Below are 26,228 nucleotides of genomic sequence, written 5' to 3' on the forward strand. Positions count from 1 at the left end.
TTACTGACTCCAAACATAGGGAAAAAATATTTAATCCACAAAGATGAAGTGAGCAACGGGGAAAAAACAGTGACATAATTTTAAAAGCTGGAAAGCAGGACCAGTGTAAATGAGTTAGGAGATCTGAGAAGTATGAAAACAAAATTGGCAGTCAGAAAAACTAAGAATCAAGTCCATCCCACCACAGAATCCCAAAAGATTCTGGAACTTGCTTACTCAGTTACTCTGGAACTATGAGTAAAGTGACATCATATGTTATTTGGCTTGCTCCTTCTGACTTACTTCACTTAATATGATAATCCCTAGTTACATCCATATAGCTGCAAATGACATTATTTCATTCTTTATTATGGGTGAATTATAGTGCATTGTATATATACATACTAAATCTTCTTTATCCCTTTGTACACTGATGGACACTTAGGTTAGGTTACTTCCATATTTTGGCTATTGTAAACAATGTTGCTATGAATATTAGTATATATGTATCTTTTCATTTTCTTCAGATACATAGCCAGGAACAGGATTGATGGATAATATGGTATTATAGTTCCATTTTTAGTTTTTTGAAGAACCCCCATATTGTTTTCCATAGTGGCTGTACTAATTTACATTTCCACCAGCATTGTACAAGATTTCCTTTTTCTCCACATCCTTGCCAACATTTGCTATTTGTGGTCTTTCTGATGATAGCCATTCTTACAGGTGTGAAGTAATTATCTCATTGTGGTTTTGATTTGCATTTTTCTTATGATTATAGATGCTGAGCATCTATTCATGTGCCAAGAAGAAAGCTTTCGGAAGTTTTTTAAATTACAGTGAAGATGAAACACTCAATGATACAGTGGGAATATAAAGTTAAGGAAATATTTCAGAAAGTAGAACAAAAAGAAATGAAAAAAACAAAAAGATAAGAAAATTAGAGAACCATCTAATAGGGCTAAGAAAAAGGAATAGAAAATACAGAAAGAGAGAACACATGCAAATTGAAGAAATGAAAATTTTAATGATCTATTACAAGAAATATCACTCCAAAATCAAGGATGCAAGTTTCCAGACTGAAAGGGGCTCAAGAGTCTCACCAATATATATCACTACAACTTGGAACAAAGAAGAAAAAGAAAGAGATAAAGATTCGACAAGCATCTGAATATGAAAAACAGGTCACATACAATGTAAGTAAAGTGATTTATAATCAACCGCTCATCTAAAAAGGATACTTTAAAATTAGACAATTTTAATAAATTTCTTTACTGACAAACTGGTTTACTTCATTGACAGTTCTATTCAAAAACTAGCTTCAAAAATAAAATTGCCTCTAAGAAAAGTAACATGTGTTTATAAATGTCAAACAAAATAATTTATTTTTTAAAATTTTTTATATTTTATTTATGTGTATATTGACTGTGCTCTTTCTTGCTGCACGTGGGCTTTCTCTAATGGCAGCAAGCCAGAGCTACTCTCTATTTGCAGTGCCCGGGCTTCTCATTGCTGTGGCTTCTCTCCTTGCGGAGCACAGGCTCTAGGCGCACAGGCTTCTGTAGCAGTGGTGCGTTAGCTTCGTTGCCCCATGACATGTGGGATCTTCCCAGACCACAGATAGAACCTGTGTCCCCTGCATCAGCAGGCAGATTATTAACCACTGGACCACCAGGGAAGTCCCCCAAATAACTCCTTTATATTGATTTTTAAATATTAATTAAAAAATTAAATAATAAGCAGAACAACTATTTTTGGTACATATTCATTTACAATAGCGATTTTCTAAGCTATCTCTCAGAGAAGGCGATGGCAACCTACTCCAGTACTCTTGCCTGGAAAGTCCCATGGACGGAGCAGCCTGCTAGGCTGCAGTCCACGGGGTCGCTAGGAGTTGGACGCGACTGAGGGGCTTCACTTTCACTTTTCACTTTAATATATTGCAGAAGGAAGTGGCAATCCACTCCAGTATTCTTGCCTGGAGAACCCCAGGGACGGGGGAGCCTGGTGGGCTGCCTTCTATGGGGTAGCACAGAGTCGGACATGACTGAAGCGACTTAGAAGCAGCAACAGCAGCAGCAGCAAGCTATCTCTAATAATGTGTGATTTGTGCTTTTAAAGACTGTTTTCTTTTGTTATGGTCATGTAGTTTTGTTTTCATAAAATTGATCTCATTATTCTATATTTAAGGGTTACTAAATTTGAAAATGTTGATGCCTTTTGTTGGCTTTTCTCTCTAGGCCATATTTTTAACTGAAAAACTGCTTTCCTTAGAGGTGTTGAGGTGTCCAATAACTTAACAGTAACATTAATTTTTCTCTTCTGCATTTTGTGATTATTTCCACCCAAATATTTTCAGAGTACATTACTTAGAAAATAGTTTTGTAAATAAAATTCATCAACTAAATTCTCTCCATGACTAATTGAAATTTAAAGGCTAGAAAATTTAAATCCTTCTCAATATATCCCATTCTGGTAAAAAATAATAATAAGAAGAAATTTATCAAAGTCAAACTAGGAACTCCATCAAAAGTCTTCCTATAAATCAAAGTGATTGAAATGAAAATTACAGATTTAAAAAAATTAAAACAGCGTTTGAGCTCTCATCATTTACTTTGTTCAATACCTCACTTGTTTCTGTAGAATAAAGGCTACTGCCTTCCTGTTTTCAAGCTTCATTTTAATTGCAATCAACTAAACAATTTCAAACCAAGTTTTTGTGCTTCACTCACTGAATAACTTGATTAAAAATTTCCAACAGACTGTAAATGAATGCAAGCACAAGTTAAAGGACTTGTTTCCCAAACAAGTCCATACTATTGCAAGAAATTTATGGTGATTTATAAATTAATACCTCAAATGCTCAAACTCCTCTAAAATGAAATTTATGAAGAGCGAGAAAAAAAGAGGCTGCTGGCATACTAATGTATTTCCTGAGTTCTGTTTTCTATCCTAACCTTCTACATGAAAAGGCACAATTAAATATGACAATAGAATAAAAACTGTAGGATCTCAAATCATTTGTCCCATGCATTCACTTTCTGAAGCTATTAGAGGATGCATCCAACAATTCTATATTTTAATTTTGTATCCTGCAACTTTACCAAATTCATTGATGAGCTCTAGAAGTTTTCCGGTGTATCTCGGAGGGTTTTCTATGTAAAGTATGATGTCATCTGCAAACAGTAACAATTTTATTTCTTCCATTCCAATTTGGATTCCTTTTATTTCTTTTTCCTCTCTGATTGCTAAGGCTAGGACTGGAATGGCCTTTTGAAAACTTGGTTACTGTAACAGCAAAGTGGGAGTTCTTTTCAGAGTGGGGGTCAAGGTTCTCCAGGAAGTCACATATGCTCTGAATCAGCAGTATATGGTTCTGTTTCTCCCATAACAACAATTCATGGATCAGGAATCAAGGGGTGGAAATGGGAGGGGTATCATTCACTAATACCTCTAGTGACCCAACAACAAAATTTTTGCCTCCTGTTCCCCACAACTTTATGTTCTGCTGGCCCAAAGATCTTACATCCAAAGGGAGGAAAATGCTCCCACCAGGAAACACAATGATTCCATTAAACAAGAAGTTCAGACTGCCAAGCAGACACTTTGGACTCTTCATTCCTAAATCAACAGGCAAAGGAAAGAATTACTCTACTGGCTGGAACTATTACTCTTGCTTCCCAAGGAAAACTTGGATTGATACTGTATGGTAGAGATAAGGAAGAGTTTGTCCAGAATACAGGAGAGTCCATGATTAAAAGTCAGTGCAAAAATATGACAGCCTAATCCAGAAAGATCCTTCAGGAATGAAGTTGAGATCATCCTGCCAAGTTAAGATTTATGATCAGTTGAGGTGTTTACTGAGGGGAATTGGAATATTGAGTGGGTGGTGAAAGAACATAGTACTAAATACCAGCTATGACCACATGACCAGTTATGAAATTAGGACTATAATTGTAATAAGTATATCATCCTTATTTTGTTATGAATATGTTTGTGTGCTAGTTTTCCTATCTTTTATTTCTTAATCATGTAACAAAAATATATTGACTTTACATGATGTCATTTAATATTATTAACTTTACATCATCATTTTTAACTTACAGAATGTAAAGGAAAAGGGTAAATATCACATAGGAATTGCGTATCCTCTTACAAGGAAAAGTGTTAATGCATTTTCAGTTGTGTATAGAACAGCATTATCATGTTAGGTATAATTGCTACCCTCTTTATTTGGAGATTAAATATAGTTTAAGGAGATGTGTATGGATGCCAAATTGACAAGGGGTAGACCTGTGAGGCTTAGTTTTATGTGTCAACTTGGCTGGACCACAGTGCCTAGATATTTAATCAAACATTATTCTGAATATTTCCACAAGGATATTTTTGTTGACGAGAGGAACATGTAAATCAGTAGACTTTGAATACCCTCGAGAATGTGAATAGGCCTCATTTAACCCATTGAAAGCCTGAACAAAATACTGACCTGAACTGAGCAAGAAAGAATTCTGCTAGCAGACTCACTTTGCACTTTAACAGCAACTCTTCCCTGGGTCTCCATCCTGAGAGCCATCAAACTTGACCTGCAACACAGGTTACTCCTTGGGTCTCTGGTCTGCTCACCTATGCTACAGATTTTGAACTTGTCAGCCTCCATAATCACATAAACATAAGCCAATTCTTCTATATATATTTATACATATACATTCTATCAATTCTGCTTCTCCAGAACTAAATAGCTAACAAAAATTCAAGGCAGTGGTACCTCGTGGTTGGTAGATTATTGGAGAGAGGCACACAGGAGTTTAAGGTATTAGTAATATTCGATTCTGTTACCTGGGTGGAGAGTACATGTATTTTATGTTATTGCTATACATGGTTGGCATACCTTTCTGTGTGAATAATGCATATCACATATACACATGTGTGCACACACAGAAAGGTTTAAGCTAGGACAGGTAAAATAGCAGACTTCCAGCTGAACACAGAAAGAGCAAACTAGAAAATATATGTAAGAAAATTGTCAAATATATATCAGAAGAAGATAACAAGATGTAAAACATGAACGATTAAGAAGCAGAACAAGAGAAGAAAAACTCAAGCTCAAGTTTTTCAAGGAGAGCATATAGATAATGGTGAAGTTAAAATATTCAAAGAGATCATGGCTGATAAATTTTCTTATATAGAAACATGACTAATAAAATAAGTATAAATAAATAGGTGCAAAATATCAAATACTAAAAGAAACTGCAGTAAAGGAAATCTTAAAGACAGCAAAAAAGGACACAAAAATTAGATGTACAAGAGATTTCACATCAACAAGAAGTCAAAGAGACAACTAGTAAAGTGTGCCAAGAGAAAAATAAGTGTCAATATCAAGCTGTATTTCCAACTAAACAATCATTCAAAAGTCGAAAAGTAAACTTTTGGTTCAAGGGAGAAAAGAAGTTCTCTTTTCAGACTCTAGCTAAAAGAATTAGTGGGAGAACACTTCTGCAAAAAGGAAATTGAACCTCTAATAAAGAAATAATCTACAAGAAGCAACAGTGAGGAAATAAAATTATAATTTGAAAAATAAAATTAGTAAGTCTTAATAAAAACTGATGGTAAAATTATTAATTTGAAATAAGAGGGTTAAAAATGAGTTGGAAATAAAGTACTATATAACATAGACTATAGGAGAGTAGATACTGTGTACTCTGTTGCTCAGTAGTATCTAACTCTTTGCGACCCCATGGACTATAGCCTGCCAGGCTCCTCTGCCCATGTGGTTATCCCAGCAAGAATACTGGATTGGGCTGCCATTTCCTCCTCCAACGCATCTTCCTGACCCAGGGATCAAACCCAGGTCTCCTGCATTGCAGGTGGATTCTTTACTAACTGAGTCACCTGGGAAGTCTGGAGAGAAGATAGAGATTTGTTGTTTGTTGTTTAGCCACTCAGTCATGTCTGACTCTTTGTGACCCCATGGACTGTAACCTTCCAGGCTCCTCTGTCCATGGTATTTCCCAGGCAAGAATACTGGAGTAGGTTGCCATTTCCTTCTCCGGGGGATCTTCCTGACCCAGGGATCTAACCCTCATCTTCTGCATTGGAATGTGATCATTCTAAAATCTTTGTATTATTTTGGAGAAAAATAAAGACACTTATTTAACTTCAAACTTTGGTTAAGTATACATACTAAAAGTTTAAGAGAATCACTGAAGTAGTAGACTGTGCAATTTCCCAAAATGTGAAGGACAAAACAGAAACAAGAAAGTAAAAAGGGATAAAGCAACAACAACAAAAAGATCATAATGGGAAAAATGGTAGGAATACATCCAAGTATTTCAGTAAACACAGTACGTAGTAAATGCAAATTTAACTGACAAACTACACTATCGATATGGTTTAGCATTAGATGTTCTAACTCTTAGAAACCAAATAGATCAAGCACTCCAGAAGTTAACACTGCATGAGATTGAACATGAAAATTTAGAAATTTGATAGAATGGACATATATGATTCATTCTCTGAGTGCATAGAATATCTGCAACCAACGATTAGAGATTAAGCATCTTTTCAAGCACACAAAGAACAGATGAAACTTGATTATCTACACAGATGATTTTTGAAAAGTATAGCAGACACTGTCTTTTGTCTGCTCAACACAATCTCTAGCCCATTGCCCTATTAACAGAACATGCTTTTGTGTTCCGATAGTAATGAGTTCCTGTGATCTGCAGTAAGAGCTGCTTTGCTACAACTCCAGGGAGTGAATAATGATCAACTTCAGCCAGTTATTTCATAAGTGCACATGGTTAGTGTGTAGTCCTGGAAATGATTTTCTTGTACACATCCAACAATTATATTTTTAAAGATACTCTTGGATTTTTTATGTGGATAAATGTATGTTATAAAAAAACATTGTTTTATGTCTTTTCAGTCCTTATGAATGTTATTTATTTTCCTTCCTTGGACACAGGCTAAGACCTATGATATATAGATGAAATTATACAATACTGGTAAACACTATTATCTCACTCCTAATTTTCAGGGGAATGCTTCTGATGTGTCATCAGAAATAATATAGTTTGTGTGTGCTTATGTGCTTAGTCATGTCTAACTCTTTGTGACCCTTTGGACTGTAACCTGCCAGGTTCCTCTGTCTATGGGATTTCCCAGGCAAGAATACTGGAGTGGGTTGCCATTTCCTTCTACAGGGGATCTTCCCAACCCAGGGATGGAACCTGCATCTCCTGTATCTCTTGCATTGCAGGAAGATTCTTTACCTGCTATCCATTGGGGAAGTCAATAATTTTTGTAGTAGATTTTCAAAAATTGTCTTCTCTTTTTAGTCTGCTATGAGTCTTTTCTCATAAATGGTTATTGAAAAATAACACTTTTTTTCTCCTGCATCTATTGAAATGTTCATAAGTTTTTTTTTTTCCCTTTGATCTACTCTTGTGCTAACTATAATAACAAATTGTTTTAGAACTTGTGGATAAATCTAACTTGGTCAATAGGTATTTAAGTATATATTTGTTATTTTATATTTATATATAATGTATATGTTTATGTGTGCTGTGCTCAGTCATGTCCAACTCTTTGCGACCCCATGGACTGTAGCCCGCCAGGCTCCTCTGTCCATGGGAATTCTCCAGGCAAGAATACTAGAGTGGGTTGCCATGCCCTCCTCCAGGTTCAGTCCCTGGGTTGGGAAGATCCCCTGGAGGAGGGCATGGCAACCCACTCCAGTATTCTTACCTGGATGGTTGAGCATGTATATATGTATATTAACATACATATATGTGAAAGTGTTAGTCACTCAGCCATGTCCAACTCTTGCGGACCCCATCAATTGTAGCCTGGCAGGCTCCTCTGTCCACGGAATTCTCCAGGCATACACATACACATGTACATAATGTATAATATACACATTCCTATTTTTAGTTATGAATACTTTATTCAGGATTTTTAAGTCTGTTCATGAAAGAGACTGATCTATAAATTTTCCTCTCTCATATTTTCTTTATCTCTTTCTATATCTAAGTCTTATTATTTATAAAAATCAGATGTTCCAGTCTTCAAAGGCTCTCTAAATTGCATTACACAAGATCTCTGAGACATTTCTGAAGATCTTGTCAATTTTTCCTTGCAATTTTGTTAATTTTTGTTTTATATATTTTAATTTTATGTCATTAGATGCCTACAGGTTTAATATTGTTATATGTTTTTTGTTGAAATATATATTTCATCATTATAAAGTAATCACTTTAACCCTTAATAATGCTTTTACCTTAAAGTTTATTTTCTCTAAAAATATTATAGATTTTAACTGATACTTTTTTTAACACTTGTCTGAAATATATATATGTATATATATTACATTCCTTGATTTTCAATGTTTCTTTGTGCTTATCATAGGTATGTTCCTTTTAATTACATATACTTCTTACAGTGAAGCATGACTATTAAATATTCCATCTCTTCCATCCCCTCTTATACTCTCCTGACGTATGTATGTTAGATCTTTTCTTTCCTCCAAGTTTCTTAACCTGTCCTTCAGGAGAGGTTAGAGGAGGCACAGTACTATTTGTCTTATACGGATATTTTTCTAATAATTTCTTCAGATTCTATCTTCTTATAAGTTCAGCCATGCATTTTAAAGAATGATTGTTGTATTATACCCAGCATTTCTCGGTGTTTGAATCGGAGATGATCTTATGACTTTGATTCCTTTTCAACTGATAAATGAATCCCATATTGCATGTCCTTTTTTCTATTTAGGTTTTATTAAATGCTAAAAATATTTGCCCACCCTCTTTCAGGGTCCAAAGCTGAGGGCACATGTGGGGAGTCAGGAAACAGGCTGTTTCTAAAGCTATGCCAAATTATGTGTATTTGACCAAGTTTCTTAAAGCTTGTTTACCTGTACTTCCTTCCCATGGTTCCAGATGTTATGGCTTTAAAAAACCAGAGCATATAAATAGCCCTGGACTAAAGGACAGGGACTAGTCTGCCTGTGAACAGGACGTGAGGGCCTTAAAAGAAAGAATAGGAAGAAAACAGGTGTTCTGTCTTCCTATTGCTGCTGGTGACCCCTTGTTTCAATTCTTCTGACTGAATTTTAGACAAAAGCGAAAGAAAGAAAAAAAACAGTATTTTAGTTTCATCACTGAAATTTAGTCATATGTGTACAGGAAAATCATCAAGAGTTTTAACGTTGTAAAGAACAATTTCTGTAGACAGTGTCCACTATGACTGATGCAGTGGGCCTTGCTAGGATCAACTTGAGAACTGGTTCATTGCAAAAGAGTTAGGAAGATTGGAGTTGAAGCAGACTGGGCAAGGAGCATTCACTTGTTCTCAGTAGATCTTTGCCATGTTGGTTGCAGAACCATCCTATTTTAAGTGAGATCTCCAACATCTGCTCCTTCTCCCCACCTTAACCCTCTCATAGTTCTTCTCCATGTTTAAACAGTGATGAGGGTTCAGCTGGAGTCTAGCTTCAGCCTGATCCCACAGCAAGTGCTGGAGCCTGAGTGGTTCAAAGTTATTCCACCTTTGGGTAAGGGGAATGGGTTTAAGAATCCCTGTGTCACATGTACCCCAAAGTTCATTGCAGCACTATTTACAATAGCTAGGACATGGAAGCAACCTAGATGTCCATCGGCAGATGAATGGATAAGGAAGCTGTGATACATACACATAGTGGAATATTACTCAGCTATTAAAAAGGAGGCATTTGAGTCAGTTCTAATGAGGTGGATGAACCTAGAGGCTATTATACAGAGTGAAGTAAGTCAGAAAGAGAAAGACAAATACTGTCTATTAAAACATATATATGGAATCTAGAAGGATGGTACTGACGATCCTACATGCAGGGCAGAAAAGGAGACACAGACATAAGGAACAGACTTTCGGACTCAGTGGGAGAAAGCGAGGGTGGAATGATTTGAGAGAATAGCACAAAAATACCCACATTACCATATGTAAAATAGACGACCAGTGCAAGTTTGATGCATGAAGCAGGGCACCCAAAGCTGGTACTCTGTGACAACCTAGACAGATAGGGGAGGGAAGGAGGTAGGAAGGGGGTTCAGGATGGGGGGGTACATATATATACCTATGGTCAATCCATGTTGATGTATAGGAAAAAACACACAATACTGTAAAGTAATTATTCTCCAACTACAATAATTAAAAAAAGAATTCCTCTGTCAGTCCCTTACTCGCTGAGGACTGCTTCTTAGGGCTGGGGCTATAACCTCCCATGACATAGTTCCTGTTTGACTCAGGGCACTTCTCCAGAGAAGCAAGCAGCAGCAAACCGCAGCACTTAACGTACCCGGGGTATTGGAGCAGGAAGTGCACCAGCTGGCAATGGAGTCTAGGGAGGGCACCTATACAGTTTCATATTTCTACAGCAAAGTCTGCCAGCAGGGTGACTGTGGCCCTGTGAGGGGTGTATGATTCAAAGGAACAATTAGGCTTTCCCACTCTCCTAAGGCTTTTTTGGAAGCTGTCCTGGTTAGAGTTTGCCATTAACTTCTCAATAGTCGATAACTCTTTATAGTTTGGAAAAATTACACATAGTCTAGAAAGAGTGAATAAAGAAGAAGGATGTTCCTTAAAAATATTCTTTCAGAACCCAATTGAACCTTAGTATTTTGCTGCCTTATTTCAGGGACCAGTTTTTGAAACTCATTAAAAAACCAGAGCTAATTTCGGACTTCCTATGTCTTGCAAAGGGCAGAATACTCTTTGTAAGGAAAATACATTTGCATCAGGGTGCACATGTACCAGTCAATTTAATTAAGCACAGAAAGTTCTTTGTCATCTGGGCTTAACCATATTGAACTGCCATAGAAATTCAATATAAAACAAGGTAATGTTTGGCACAAATACTAGAGCCATAAAATATGTCTCACAGTGCTGCAGCCTAGATGTAAGATAAATTTTAGGTAAGGTCTTAGAAAAACTACAATAAAAATATATGTATCAAAAGTGGCAAGGACCTCAGGTCCTTATAAAAACAATAATAATTCTTTGCATCAGTATAGATAGAAAATCTAGATTTAAAAACACTTTCTAAAGCAATTGGGGGGAAATGACATTTTGTTTTTGTTGGCAGATGCATCAGTTTTTTCTAGTAAGATATTCAAGAAACTGGTGACATGGGTTACCTGTGGCAGGGAAACTTTCTGGCTAAAAGAGGTAAATGATACAAAAGCTTTTAGCCATTTTATGTTTAAAAAAAAAAGCAAACCTTGAGCATCTGCAAATTTCAGCACTTGGTATTGGAAATCAATCCCCTGTGAATATAAAGGAATGACTGTATGTTTAAAAATAATTTTATATCATACAGGTGGGTGAAAGGTGAAAGGGTTAGTCACTAAGTCATGTCTGACTCTGCAACCCCACAGACTTGGCTCCTCTGTCCATGGGATTCTCCAGCCAAGAATACTGGAGTGAGTTGCCATTTCCTTCTCCAAGGGATCTTCCCAACCCAGGGGTTGATCCTAGGTCTCCTGTATTGTACACAGGTTCTTTACCATCTGCACCATGCCCCAGGTACTCAAAAACTTACTCCTCTGTCCATAGAACTCTCCAGGCAAGAATACTGGAGTGGGTAACCATTCCCATCTCCAGTGTATCTTCCAGAGCCAGGAAATGAACCCAGGTCTCCTGCATTGCAGGCGGATTCTCTACCATCCGAGCCACCAGGGAGGTAGAGATAAACTTTCATTGAGGAATGAGTATAATGAAGTATGCTAACTATTTTGCTAAGGTATTTATGTATGTCCTTATTAATTTTTACCACAGGATTTGGGGTAGGTGATATTACTTTCCCACTGTACAGATAAGGGGATTAAGGGCTATGATGACTAAATAGCTTCTCTGAGATCTCATAGATAGTAAGCTAGCAGTCTAACTATGGTGCCTTCTGGCTAAAGACAAGTTAGAGGACATTTCCTAACTGAGTCCTTTTTAAAAAATCTTTAATAGACTCCAGACAATATTTTTGTAATCATTCATTTCCCTTCAAATTAGCATTAGGAAAACTGGTGTCTATGACTGTGGTCCTGCTGGGATGACTCTAAATCAGAGCTGGAAGATGTAGACTTCCAGGAGGTATGTTCCAGGTTAACTTTCCAAGCCAGAGGAGGCCTAACCTTGAGAAGATCACTTTCTCTCCAGTCTCACGTTTTGCCTAAAATCAGTTATTTGATCTACAGATCTGAAAGCCACCTAACAAATGGACATTTAACTTTCTAATAGCCCACTGGGGCTGGTGATACACATTGTGCAAAACAATCATCACCTAATCCATTTCATCACATTATCATACAATGTTTGAGAAACTTGACTAGTTTGTGACCTTACTTTCCTAATTATATGGATATACTGTCAATGCTAACCTATCTCAGCCAGCTCTGATGTGTGTCCTTCTTCGTTCTAATTATGGTATTGGGAATTACTCCAGCAGATCCACCTGCTGCCTAAAACATTCTAGTCTCTTGCCTAGTCCATCCCAGGTGAAAGGGTTAGGGTTAGCCCTACCTGTGTATTCAGACACAGGCCCTAGCCACCAACCTAATCCTGGAAGAAAACACATATAGTCTGTTTGTGTTGTTTTCTCATGAAATCAATTAGAAAGACAAAAAGGGAAACCTTTGAAATAATCCAGGCAAAATATAATAGGACCTAAAGGAGGAGAAGCAGAGAAGGCAATGGCAAGCCACTCCAGTACTCTTGCCTAAAAAATCCCATGGATGGAGGAGCCTGGTAGTCTGCAGTCCATGGGGTCGCTAAGAGTCGGACACGACTGAGCGTCTTCACTTTCCCTTTCACTTTCACACATTGGAGAAGGAAATGGCAACCCACTCCAGTGTTCTTGCCTGGAGAACCCCAGGGACGGGAGAGCCTGGTGGACTGCCATCTATGGGGTCGCACAGAGTCGGACACGACTGAAGCGACTTAGCAGCAGCAGCAAAGGAGGAGAAGAGGATGACAGAGGATGAGATGGTTGGATGGCATCACCGACTTGATGGACATGAGTATGAGCAAGTTCCGGGAGTTGGTAATGGACAGGAAAGCCTGGTGTGTTGCAGTCCATGGGGTCGCAAAGAGTCGGACACGACTTAGTGACCTTAACATGGCCACAGAAATGGAGAAAGAAGGATATGAATTGTGGGTGTTTCAGTTCAGTTCAGTCGCTCAGTCGTGTCCAACTCTCCGCGACCCCATGAATCACAGCACGCCAGGCCTCCCTGTCCATCACCAACTCCCGGAGTTCACTCAAACTCATGTCCACAGAGTCGGTGATGCCATCCAGCCATCTCATTCTCTGTCGTCCCCTTCTCCTCCCGCCACCAATCCTTCCCAGCATCAGAGTCTTTTCCAGTGAGTCAACTAGTCGCATGAGGTGGCCAAAGTATTGCAGTTTCAGCTTTAGCATCAGTCCTTCCAATGAACACCCAGGATTGATCTCCTTTAGAATGGACTGGTTGGATCTCCTTGCAGTCCAAGGGACTCTCAAGAGTCTTCTCCAGCACCACAGTTCAAAAGCATCAATTCTTCGGCAATCAGCTTTCTTCACAGTCCAACTCTCATATCCATACATGACCATGGGAAAAACCATAGCCTTGACTAGACGGACCTTTGTTGGCAAAGTAATGTCTCTGCTTTTTAATATACTATCAAGGTGTGGGTGTTTAATGGGTAAAATTTCTTTTGGCCCTGAATAGTCATAAAATGTAAAGTCTGAGGGAGAAAAAAAAGAGTCAAAAAAGACTACCAGATTTCTTAGCTGAATAACTTAGTAGACAATCAATGCCATCTATGGAGATGGATGTCTTCTCATCTTTCATCTGGTTTCACTTATGCGTGTTTGCTTTTGATTTTGGTGAGTTAGAAGGTGGTGAGAGTAAAATGATTGATTTCATGTCAACTATGACAAGGCCTAAACAGCTTATTGTTCCCAGTGCTTTTGTTTCTATCCAAGTATCTGTGGTTTTTAAAGGGACAAAAAGGGACCCAAAGCACTCAGGGGACAGAAGTCCAGATTCCCACATGACACTACCAATCGGGGCTGACCCTTCAAACAAGGCATTTGTTCTTCATGACATCCCATGCTCTACCCCAGTTTCAATATGTATATCACCTACTGGGTTCCCTAGGCAATCTATTGTCAATCTCCTGCCTTAGGCCAAAGGCCTTGACTAGCTTTGAAACTCCTTCCCTACTCTAAATATTATCCCCTACCGCCAACCCAGAGTTGTAGTAACTGCTACAACTTAAGGACCAATCAAAATACATAGAGAAAAATCTTTTTCTTCTAAATTATAGGTCAGACATTATTCTACCTCATTCCATTGGATTCTGGGGAGGTACCAAGACTGTTCTGCACTACTGTGGTAACACTAACCCCAAGCCCTCTCTCCACCATTAGCCACTATTAGGCTTTTGCATGCTAAGTCGCATCAGTTGTGTCCGACTCTGTGTGACCCTATAGACTGTAGCATGCCAGGCTCTGTCCATGGGATTCTCCAGGCAAGAATACTGGAGTGGCTTGCCATGCCCTTCTACAGAGATCTTCCTGACCCAGGGATTAAACCTGCATCTCTCAGGTTTCCTGCATTGGCAGACGGATTCTTTACCAATAGCACCACCTGGGAAGCCCCATGAAGCCTTTCAGTTCGGTTCATTCACTCAGTCGTGTCCGACTCTTTGTGACCCCATGGGCTGCAGCACGCCAGGCTTCCCTGTCCATCATCAACTCCCGAAACTTGCTCAAACTCATGTCCATCAAGTCAGTGATGTCATCCAACCATCTAATTCTCTGTCATCTGCTTCTCCTCCTGCATTCAATCTTGCCCAGCATCAGGGTCTTTTCCAATGAGTCAGTTCTTTCCATCAGGTGGCCAAAGTTATTAGGCCTTTAGTTAACCCCAAAAGAGATTTGGCTAAGAGAGAAAGATGTAAAACAAGTACTTCCCAGGTGTTAAGTGCCTATAGCCCTGGATTTGGACCAGTTCTTATTTTTATAAGACCTCAATTACCACTCTTCCCTGCCTTAGACTAATTTCCTAGTATAAACCTCAGGTTAGATTTTGTGAATCTATCTACCCACTTAAAAATGATTTTAAATTCAGAATATGTGCTTGCTGCCTACTATCACTCAGTGCCTTCCTGCCCCACTCAGAACACCAGACACTGATTCTACCATTATTCTCAATGAGTCTAAAAATAAAGGTGGGATATGGGTTTTAAAAGAATTATATAGTTGAGACAGAAGTCCCAGTGAAAATCTCTGTGATAGTGAGCCATTTTTACAGCTAGAAATGTCTCTCATCTCTTGGGTGGGTTGGGATAGAAACCCACCGGGCTCCTATGTCCAGCATCCACTTCTTTCCCAACTATAGCCCTAGAAAGCTGGTCTTCTATTCATTCCGATTTTGAGTGTGTTAGAAGAAATGTCAAATGAAATCTAAAAAATTCTGCATGGAGCTCTGAACAACTAATTTTGCTACGGGCAAGTCTGCTTATTCACTCACTCAACATGAATTAAACATTCAGGAAGTGCCAGGTGATTAGGAGTGCAGAAATGAGTAATAGTTGATGACTGAACTGGAAGAATGGGCAAAAATTAATTATGCAATTCAATGTGGTAAGTACTTTAATAGAGCCATAATCAGTTTTATGCTATATTAGGAGACACAAATGAGGGGCACAGAACTTCTAGAATAGTGTTTCTGAAGCTTTATTGTGCTTCCAGTGTACCAGGAATCCTGTTAAAATGAAGACTCTGGGTCAGTAAGTCTTGAGTGGGATGTAGAATCTGCATTTCTAACAAACTCCCAAGTGAAGCTGATGATGCTGGTCCATGGAACAGACTGTGAGAAATGAAGTCCTATAGGACCTGAAAATACTTCAAAAAAGAGATGGTGCTTGAACTGACATTTTTAAGGAATACATAGGACTTACCCAGTAGCATAGCATAAAAGTGGTCCAGGCAAAGAAGCAGCATATTTTGAAAATTACAAAAGGCATTTCTAGTGACTTGAAAATTAGCAAGAACAATATTAGAATTGAAAAACCTCACTGGTGAAATCAACAGCGTTTAAGACATGTAGACTGGCTAAAATATTTTAGAGATACTCTCTATCTTTGCCTTAATAGTATGTAGGAATCCACTGGGGCCTTTACCCCAAGTTCCAAGGAACAGTACCAATAGCTTAGGAGGGCACAAATTCCAACATCTGAATGTTGCTAAAAGTACCTCAAGTATTTCTTTCTTATGAAGTGTGGTTACAGAGCCTCCAAAGATAGTCCCAGATAGTAGTACTGGAGTTTTATCAGACTTTAAGACCCATTTTGTGCCTAATTTTCTAACAAATGTCTAGTAAGTGTCCATATATATCGCAGACAATCATCACTTTCATTACATTTTGGCCTTGTCCTTTCTGAGAAGCAGTTAACCAGCCCTCATCACTCCCCAAATTTTTTTTGCTATTGTTCTCTTTGTTTTTTGACCGCATTGCAGCATTCAGGATCTTAGTCCTCTACAAGGAATCAAACTCATGACGCTGCAATGGAAGTGCAGAGTCCTAACCACTGGACCACCAGGGAATTCCCACCTCAAAATCTTTAACTGCTACTATTATCAAACAAAACCAAGAATTGTTAGCTTAGCTGATAGCACCATATCTATAAAACAAAGGTAGCAATTCTTGCCCTACCGACCTTGCAGACCAAACTAAGATAGATATACTTGAAAATATTATGTGATATATATATAAATTATTTCTCAATGAAACTTTAAAAGAGGAAAAAATAAATAAGGTAAAAAAATTAAAATATGAAAATTCTGACTGTAATTAAAGAGAGCCAAGAAGGTTCTTACAGTATCCATCAAGGTAAAAATTCCCTGAACAATCAGAATAATAATCTGAGATTCTTAATAAAAACAAAAACCACTTATCCCCAGATCCTACTACTGGAAAGTCCAGTTCTGTTTTCTGTGGGGAGGCCAAAAGATGTGATAAATACCCCTGTGTTGTGCTTAGTTGCTCAGTCGTGTCCAACTCTTTGCGACCCCATGGACTGTAGCCTTCCAGGCTCTTCTTTTCATGGGAATTCTCCAGGCAAGAATAGTGGAGTGGGTTGACATGCCCTCCTCCAGGGTATCTTCCCAACCCAGGATCAAACCCAGGTCTCCCATGCTGCAGGTGGATTCTTTACCATCTCAGCCACCAGGGAAGCCCAATAAATACCCCCAAATGATACTTAAAATCATGCCAGTTTAGGAATTCCACACTATGCAATGGAACTGGGGACACAGGAGAGAATATGCACACTCTACCCCATCACCTTATTATCACATAGAAGAGCACACCTGTATCATTACCGTTACTGCAAGTGACTCATGGAAAATATTTCCCACTCATGTAACTCTCTTCTGCTTCTAACAGTGTAGGTAAAACACTAGACTGAGTCAATGTTATATGCTATACCACCTACAAACATATTTGAGATGCAAAATTTGAGCCTGCCAATCAATTGTATTTTTTATTAATTACTATAAGATTAGCAAGTTGCCCTCACTTAAAGAGACGTCTTTAAACTTCATCCTCAAAAGTGAGCAAAAAGTGATGAGTCACTTAAAGACATAATCTGGTAACTTTCTTTATGAAGCTGTGCTATATTAGGCTTCTACAAGGTGTGGTCATGGGAAGAATATTGTGCTGTGCTTAATCAGTCATGTCCGACTCTTTGCGACCCAGACATCTTGAGTCTGGAGCCTGTCAGGCACTTCTGTCCTTGGGATTCTCCAGGCAAGAATACTGGAGTGAGTTGTCATTTCCTTCTTTCGGGGGACCTTCCTTACCCAGGGATCAAACCCGGGTCTCCTGCATTGCAGGAAGATTCTTTACCATCTGAGCCACCAGGGAAGACCAAGAATACTGGACAGGGTAGCCTATCCCTTCTCCAGGGGATCTTCCCGACCCAAGGATCAAACCAGGGTCTCCTGCATTGCAGGCCGATTCTTTACCAGTTGAAGCCCGGAAAGAAAATTATTTAATTACAATGAGGTATTCAGCTTTATGTTTGTTAAGTTTATGTAACATGTCCATGACTAAAACAGTATCTATGTACCTATTTATAACTACCACATAAAGACTTACAGGTGGAGAGCACAAGTACACACACACACACTGCATTCCTTCAGAAATTCTTTTACCTGGGAGTCACAACTAGCTGGGTGGGTCTGTTATGCCTCCCTCACAGAACCAGACTCATAAGCTCTGTAACCAGGTTAGATTGAGACCAAATTGCTTAGAGAATCCAATCAAATAAAACTGTCAGTTCAATTGTAAAATACTGCTTTATTTAAAAGGTGGTAAAAGCCCAGATCTTATTACCCTTAGAGGTGCTGAAAACATCAGGCCAAAAACATCAGTTGATTTAAGATGAATCTGTTGATAGATTGTGAATGTAGAAATTAAGGACCTTTGGAAATCATCCTTTACCTTGAAGTCTGACTGAAGGATGGACTAGATGCCTGCAGGGTGACCTGGGGTAAATGTCACAAGCAGACTGGGTGGACTGTGCATCTGAGTCAGTCAGCATATGTTAAAGGTCTGCTGTCGTTTGTTCTTATTCCCATTACCCAATATGATCAAAACTTTACAGGTTTAGTCCTATAAGCATTTCCCCAATTACTGATAACCAGAACAAAAAATACCCGTGTAACAAAATACACGCTCTAGAGAGCAAACCATTTTATAGAAGCTTCAAACACATTAATCTCTTTTACTCAAGACACATCCTTCACATACATATATGTAACATTTTTCATGTTGCTCTCAGCCTGATTAGACACTAATTTCACCACTAACAGATTCGGTCTTTTTCCCAAATCATTGCTTACAGAGTACTTTGAGAACTGAAGAAAAAGTAATAGCAACTGTCTTAATAAGCGAGTGAGTGAAGTCGCTCAGTCTTGTCCGACTCTTTGCGACCCCATGGACTGTAACCCACCAGGCTCCTGGGTCCGTGGGATTCTCCAGGCAAGAGTACTGGAGTGCGTTGCCGTTTCCTTCTCCAGGGGATCTTCCCAACCCAGGGATCGAACCCAGGGATCGAACCCCGGTCTCCCGCATTGGAGGCAGACGCTTTACCATCTGAGCCACCAGGGAAGCTCAAAGAAATATATTTTAAGTCTCTATGGTTGCCAGACACCAGATAGTTAAAAAGATATCAACAGATGTTTGACAGATAATATAAAATCCTGTAAAGCAATTATCCTTCCATTTAAAAAAAAAATTTTTTAAAGATGCCAACAGATACAGAAGACAAATTCACAAAGCAGGTAAATTGCAAAGTACTTGCATGAAGCAATCAGGCCTCTTTCCCTTCACAGTGAAAACTGTGCACTGATGATTTCAAACAACAGGCAGCTAAGGAGTTTCCTGGTGGTCCAGTTAAGAATCTGCCTTGCAATGCAGGGAACAGTGGTTCAGTCCGTGCTCCGGGAAGACCCCACATGCCACGGGGCAGCTGAGACTGTGCACCACAACTACGGAAGCCCATATGCCGAGAGTCCGTGCTTCGCAACAAGAGAAATCACTGCTATGAGAAGCCCCAACACTGCAGTTCGAGAGTAACCCCTCTTGCTGCAACTAGAGAAAGCCCACGCAGCAACGAAGACCCAGCACAGCCAAAAATAAAATTTTTTTTAAAGGCATCTAAGACCTAAACGAGGAATTCAGTTTATACTGTCCTGTTCTGAAAGGGCAGCAGGAGATGGACAAATATTGCACATCACAACTCCCCCGTTAAGAGTGTTTTCTTGGGAATGATTGTGAGTGAAAAGTGAAAGTCACTCAGTCGTGTCCGACTCTTTGCGACCCCATGGACTGTAGCCCGCCAGGCTCCTCTGTCCATGGAATTCTCCAGGCCAGAATACTGGAGTGGGTTGCCGTTCCCTTCTCCAGAGGATCTTCCCAACCCAGGGATTGAACCCAAGTCTCCTGCATTGCAGGTGGATTCTTTACCATCTGAGCCACCAGGGAAGCCCAATGTTTGTGAAGTGAAGTGAAGTCGCTCAGTCGTGTCCGACTCTTTGCGACCCCATGGACTGTAGCCCACCAGGTTCCTCCATTTATGGGATTCTCCAGGCAAGAATACTGGAGTGGGTTGCCATTTCCTTCTCCAGGGGATCTTCCCGACCCAGGGATCGAACCTGGGTCTCCCGCATTGTAGGCAGACGCTTTACAGTCTGAGCCACCTTGTGAGCTGTTTCTAAATGCTGACAGTTACTCCTGACCATTACAATCTAGACGAGATTCCTGAGATCCCTGAGCTTCCAAAGAAAATTCAGAATCAAAATTCTGGTTCTCGCTTCATACCCAGCCCTAAGTGAACCAGTTATGTCACTATATATTTCCTGCCTCAGCTTCCTCGTTTACTTAATGGGCAGAGTATCTGTGTTGGGTCTTGGAGGATTACCATGGGGATGAATGGGGTCATGTATAAAGACAGCACAATCTCAAATAATGTTGCCTTTACCATAATTTTTTACTAAACACTATCAGCATCTGAGTTTTTAGCCCTTGGTTTAATTTAGTCTTTATTCTCCTCTCCTAATGCCCCTTGTAACTAGTGTGCTGACTTCCTGCTTTGTAATTCCACAAGATTCTTTTATTTTCATTCTCTATTTCTCTGCATAAACACCAGCCCTTGCTCCAGTATAGTACTTCACTCTTGAAGCTACACCATCACTGGCCAACAGGAAATAGGCTCACTGATTAGCCGACAGTGTAGACTGGTCAGGAGGTTGGTACCCTGACCCGAAGAACCAGAGTAAAGGTGTTTCCCAAGATGAGTGGCTAAACGGTTAAACAACGGCTGTCAGAGCAAATGCACTAGAGCAGAATTACTGATCTGACTGTTAGAGCTGTATCTAGCAACTTGTAACAGAAGCTTCATAAGCAAAGGTATTTCCATTAAACTAGTAAGTCTGGAGTCACAGCCTACTTCCAAAATTGCCAAGTTCATGGAGTGAATTGGAGCAAATCTCACCTACACTTTCTTGTCTATTGATACATGTTTCAGAGATTAGTCGTTTTCATCATAATCATAGACAAGCCTCACCTATGAAGCATTCACTTACGATGTGTCTGTGATTACATGGTACATATCTTCCCCCATCAGCCCCTTTTAGATTTAAGAGTAAAATAGTTTGAAACTGAAAACAAACAAACAACAAATTACACACTTAAAATTATGCACTCTTCAACTACAAAACATCACAGTAAGTGTGAGATTAACAAAGAAGGGATGTCATTTCAGCCAGCTATCACTCTATACTCCCTGAGCAACCACTGACCTACTATAATTACTTTGGTCAATGCCATTTTAAATCCATACACAAAACACAGAATATACATTTCACTCCTCCACAGTCTTAATTTTTTCAAAAGGTTGGCATGAGGAAAAGGGAGCTGAGTGAGAAAAGAGGTAATGAAGTAGACTGCAAAGAATATGATGAAATTTCTCATTTCTGCTTTTTTATTATTATTTTTGCCCTCCTCTGAAAGTAACCACTGAATTACTTCATTTTTCTGTCTGTATACATATAAGTTGTTTGTGCACATAGAGATACACAGTTACAGCCTACGGTTAGTTCACACAACACTAAATCTCAACAGAAGAGGGGGAAAGGTTTATAGTTTTTACTCAAAAGAAGTATAGAGAAGCTATTTTTCATCATTAAAAGCATATTAAAAAATGAAACTGATCCAAGAGTGAAGAGAGTATTTTTATATGTAAAAACACACACATATATACATACATATATATACTAGCCAGGCACTATAACATCAGTAAATCCCTTTGGAAACCAAATTTCCACTCTGCAATTGGGCCTCTGATGATTTAGAACTGAGTCAGTTTGAACGTGATGCCTTTGGAATGCAAACTGGCAGCAGAGTGCAAGGAAGTCCACGTGATTAGGGATACCTCAGAGGCACTTGCAATCCTGAAGGACATCCCAGGAACACCTTCTACGTGCTGTGTGACATCACAAACAGGTAGAGCATTTCCACTCCTCTAAAAGGAAGAGAATGTGGCCCCACCTTGCCAGGAAGAAGTATCTGACATGCTTCCCAATAAGGCAATTCTCCTAATGTGAGTTGCCCACACTACTTGGACACAGGCATGAAGGACAATTTTACCTTCTAGGCAGCAGGAGTCATGCAATCAGTTTCTGAATCCCAGTATTCAACTCATCTCCAAACACATTCCTCTTTAAATTTCTAAAGCCAAAGAATATACCGAATCACTGTCCCCAGCCTTCTCTCCTTTTATAGGATTGTTAATAACATAGATATTTAAATGCCTATGATGTGCAAAACATCATATTTGGTCTTGGATGGAGAATGATTAGTAGGAAAAAAAAAAATGCCCTGTATTGAGTCAAGAGGGAAAATAAAGAAAAGAACTGAGAAAAATTCTAAGAAGGAAATAAACAGGCCACTGTAATAGCAACTCACCATTGGACTTCCCTGGTGGCTCAGACAGTAAAGAATCCACCTGCAATGTGGGAGGCCTGGGTTCAATCACTGGGCCGGGAAGATCCCCTGGAGAAGGGCATGGCACTAGGAAGGGATGCTTTACTGTGGGCAGCCTCCTGTTCTAACTTTAATGTACATTCCTGTTAAAATGCAGGCTCCAGTTTAATTGGTCAAGGGTGGGGCCAGGGACTATGCACATTTTACAAACTCTAAGGTCTGGTCGACAAACCACGTTCTTGAATAATAAAGGCATTATGGTTTCTCTTTATGGGTTATTCTCTAAATGTGGTCACCAGAGTAGCCACTTCAGCATCACCTAGAAACTTGTTAGAAACACAAATTCTCAGGCCCCACCCTAAATTTACTGAGACAGAAGTTCCAGGGCTGGGGCTAGCAGTTGATATTTGAACCAACCCTCAAAGTAATACTGATGCACACTAACCCCCAACACAGTAGCCACTGGCCACATTTTGAGAGTATTGAACACTCAATGCAGCTAGTCTGAATTGAAATATGCTGAAGTGTACATCACACACCAGATCTCAAGGACTTAACAAAGAATGTAAAACATCTTATTAATAATTCTTATACTGAATGCATGTTGAAATACTATTTTGAATATATTGGATTAAATTAACTATATAGGGTGTGGCCTGAGAATTTGTGTTTCTAACAAGTTTCTAGGTGATGCTGAAGCTGCTAGTCTGGTGACCACACTTAGAGAATTACCCATAAAGAGAAATCCAATGCCTTTATTATTCAAGAACATGGTTAGTAGACCAGCAGCAGACCTTGGAGCTTGTAAGATATGCATAATCCCTGGTCCTGCCCTTGACCAATTAAACTGGAACCTGAATTTTCCAGGAATGTTACTAATATTATTAATAATATGGTATTAATATTATTGTATTAACAATATATTATTGATGTTATTAATATTAACATTTAACAGGAATGTTATTAATATTAATTTCACTTTGTATTTATTTTCATGTGGCTACTAAATTTTTTAATTTAGCTATAGCTGATTTACAATGTTATATTAGTTTCAGATGTACAACTTGGTGATTCAAAAATTTTATAGACTATACTCCATTTGGGGCTTCCCTGGTGGCTTAGATGGTGAAGAATTTGCCTGCGATATAGGACGACAGGTTTGATCCCTGGGTCAGGAAGATCCCCTGAAGAAGGGAATGGCAACTCACTCTAGAATTCCATGGACATAGGAATAGCCTGGCAGGCTACACTTCATGGGTCACAAAGAGTCAGACATGACTGACCGACTATTTAAAATTATCATAAAATACTATGTTTCCTGAGCTGTACACTATGTCCTTGTAGCTTATTTATTTCATACGCAGTAGTTTGTACCTCTTAATCTCCTATCCCTATCTTGCCCCTTCCCTCATCGCTCTCCCCAATAATAACCATTAGTTTATTCTCTATATCTGTGAGTATTTCTGTTTAATATATTCATTCATTTTATTTTTTAGATTCCACATGTAAGTGATAATATATAGCATTTGTCTTTTTCTGTCTGACTTATTTCACTAAGCATAATCTCCTCCAGATCAATGTTGTCATTAATGGCAAAATTTCATTATTTTTCATGACTGAGTAATACTCCACGGTGTGTGTGTGTGTGTGTGTGTGTGTGTGCACGCGCGCGCGCGCATGCATGCATGTGTGTAGTATATATATGTGTGTGTGCCTATATATATATATATATATATATATATATATATATATATATATATATATATATATATCTCACATCTTTATCCATTTATCTGCTGATGGACACTTAGGTTGCTTTCATATCTTGGCTATTGCAAATAATGATGCTATGAACACTGGGGTGCATGTATCATTTCAAATTAGTATTTTTGTTTTCTCTGGGTATGTACTCACAGTGGAATTGCTGGTCATATATATATATGGTAGTTCTATTTTTAGTTTTTTGAGGAACCTTCATACTGTTCTCCATAGTGACTGTACCAATTTAAATTCCCACCAACAGTGTACAGGGTTTCCTTTTCCCATATCCTTACCAGCATTTGTTCTTTGCAATCTCTTTAATGACAGCCATACTGATGGGTATGAGGGTTTATTTTGCTTATTTTCATGCGGATACTAAAAACTTTTAAATGCCACATGAGACGAGCATTATAATTTCACTGGCAGTTCTTCACTAAACGTTGAGAACTGTTCCTGTGGAGAAACAGTTCATAACTAGGACAATGCTACTTACCTAGGGACATCTGGCAATATCTGGAGACATTTTGGTTGTCACATATTGGACAGAGCAGGGGTTTTATGGACATCTCCTAGATAAAGGCTAGGGACCCTGCTAAACATCCTGTAATTCACAGAATAGTTCCCGACAACAAAGAATTATCCAGTTCAAAATGTCAATAGTGTTGAGGCTGAGAAAAATATGGTCTACCATAGTGATCTTACATGTTAGAATCACTCAGGGTGAGTTAAACATACAACTGCCTTTGCCCTTGGCCTATCCCTAGACTAACTAAATTGGAATCTTTAGTACAAAGGCCATGGCATGGTTTTTCATTTTGTTTTGCTTTTTAAAATTCCTCAGGGATTCCAATGCATAGCCAGAGTTGAGAAACTCTGTTCTAGAGGGAAGGATAGAAACCTCATTCATTTTTAAATGCTGTGGGCTGCTAGAGTCCACTGCCCCTTAGCCTCAGACCTGAGAATCTGCATTTCTATCAAGTTTCCAGGTGATGCTTAAGCTGCTGGTTCAGTGTCCTATGGAGCATTTGTGTACCATTCAACATAGCACTAGGCATTTCTACCCTCTGGATGACCCACCACACAGAGACAGCAGAGATACCCAGCAGTCTAGGGCAGCTGCTTCCTGCATCAGAGGGCAACTTCCCTGTGACTGGAACCTAAGGCTCTATCAAAGTGACTTCTCAATTCTGTTGAGACAGAAGCAGCTCTTTGAGGGAGGGGAAGTGGGTAAAGATGTTAAATATTCACTTAGATCCTTTCTGCCTTGCTTTGCAAGCCGGAAACCAAAATATCGGTGACTGGGTCATTTTAGCAAAACCTCTTTCATTTCAGTCTTCAATTTCTGCCAGTATACTATTTAAGTCACTTTAAATTTTTACAGATTGTAAAATTTTAAAGATTGAAACACCTTTCTTCCTAAGATTTCTAAGAAATCATAAGCCAGGGAAAACAAGCTTGAAACACTTAATGGTTCCCTACTCAATAATTAACTTTTGAAATGTGTGAAAGTCGCCCAGTCATGTCTGACTCTTCGTGACCCCATGGACTGTAGCCTGCAAGGATCCTCTGTCCATGGGATTCTCTAGGCAAGAATAACGGAGTGAATTGCCATTTCCTTCTCCAGGGGATCTTCCCCACCCTATATATATATATATATATATATATATGTAAATCTAACATAGATTGTCCTACCCACATACACATTTACCTGCTGGACACTTTGCCCACTTTCTATGCTCCAGTCACCCTGGCCTTGATCTTGATTTTGATCATCTTTCTTCATTCACCGTGGCACAGTCATAGTGACACCGTTTCAGCTCCAGAAGGTCCTTGAATTCTTATTTTCATTAGTGATGGCCTGTCTAGTAGGCCTCCTGCCTGTGCCTTCCACATGCCAGGCATGAAGACCCTTGTACCAGGATTATC

At 39.1% G+C, this 26,228-nt stretch overlaps 1 long non-coding RNA gene across 1 annotated transcript in view; it reads right to left on the bottom strand.

The window, feature by feature from the left end:
- Positions 1-22,670, bottom strand: part of LOC148774976 (uncharacterized) — a 229,057-nt gene extending 206,387 nt beyond the window's left edge. Inside the window, exon 1 of the long non-coding RNA XR_016035201.1 lies at positions 22,524-22,670. This is a non-coding gene — a long non-coding RNA (uncharacterized LOC148774976). The remainder of the gene's footprint in view (positions 1-22,523) is intronic.
- Positions 22,671-26,228: the final 3,558 nt, after the last annotated feature.

The sequence above is a fragment of the Moschus berezovskii genome, chromosome 18 (assembly GCF_049115385.1).
Source record: "Moschus berezovskii isolate FMDL1 chromosome 18, NW_MosBer_1.0, whole genome shotgun sequence".
Taxonomy (NCBI): domain Eukaryota; kingdom Metazoa; phylum Chordata; class Mammalia; order Artiodactyla; family Moschidae; genus Moschus; species Moschus berezovskii.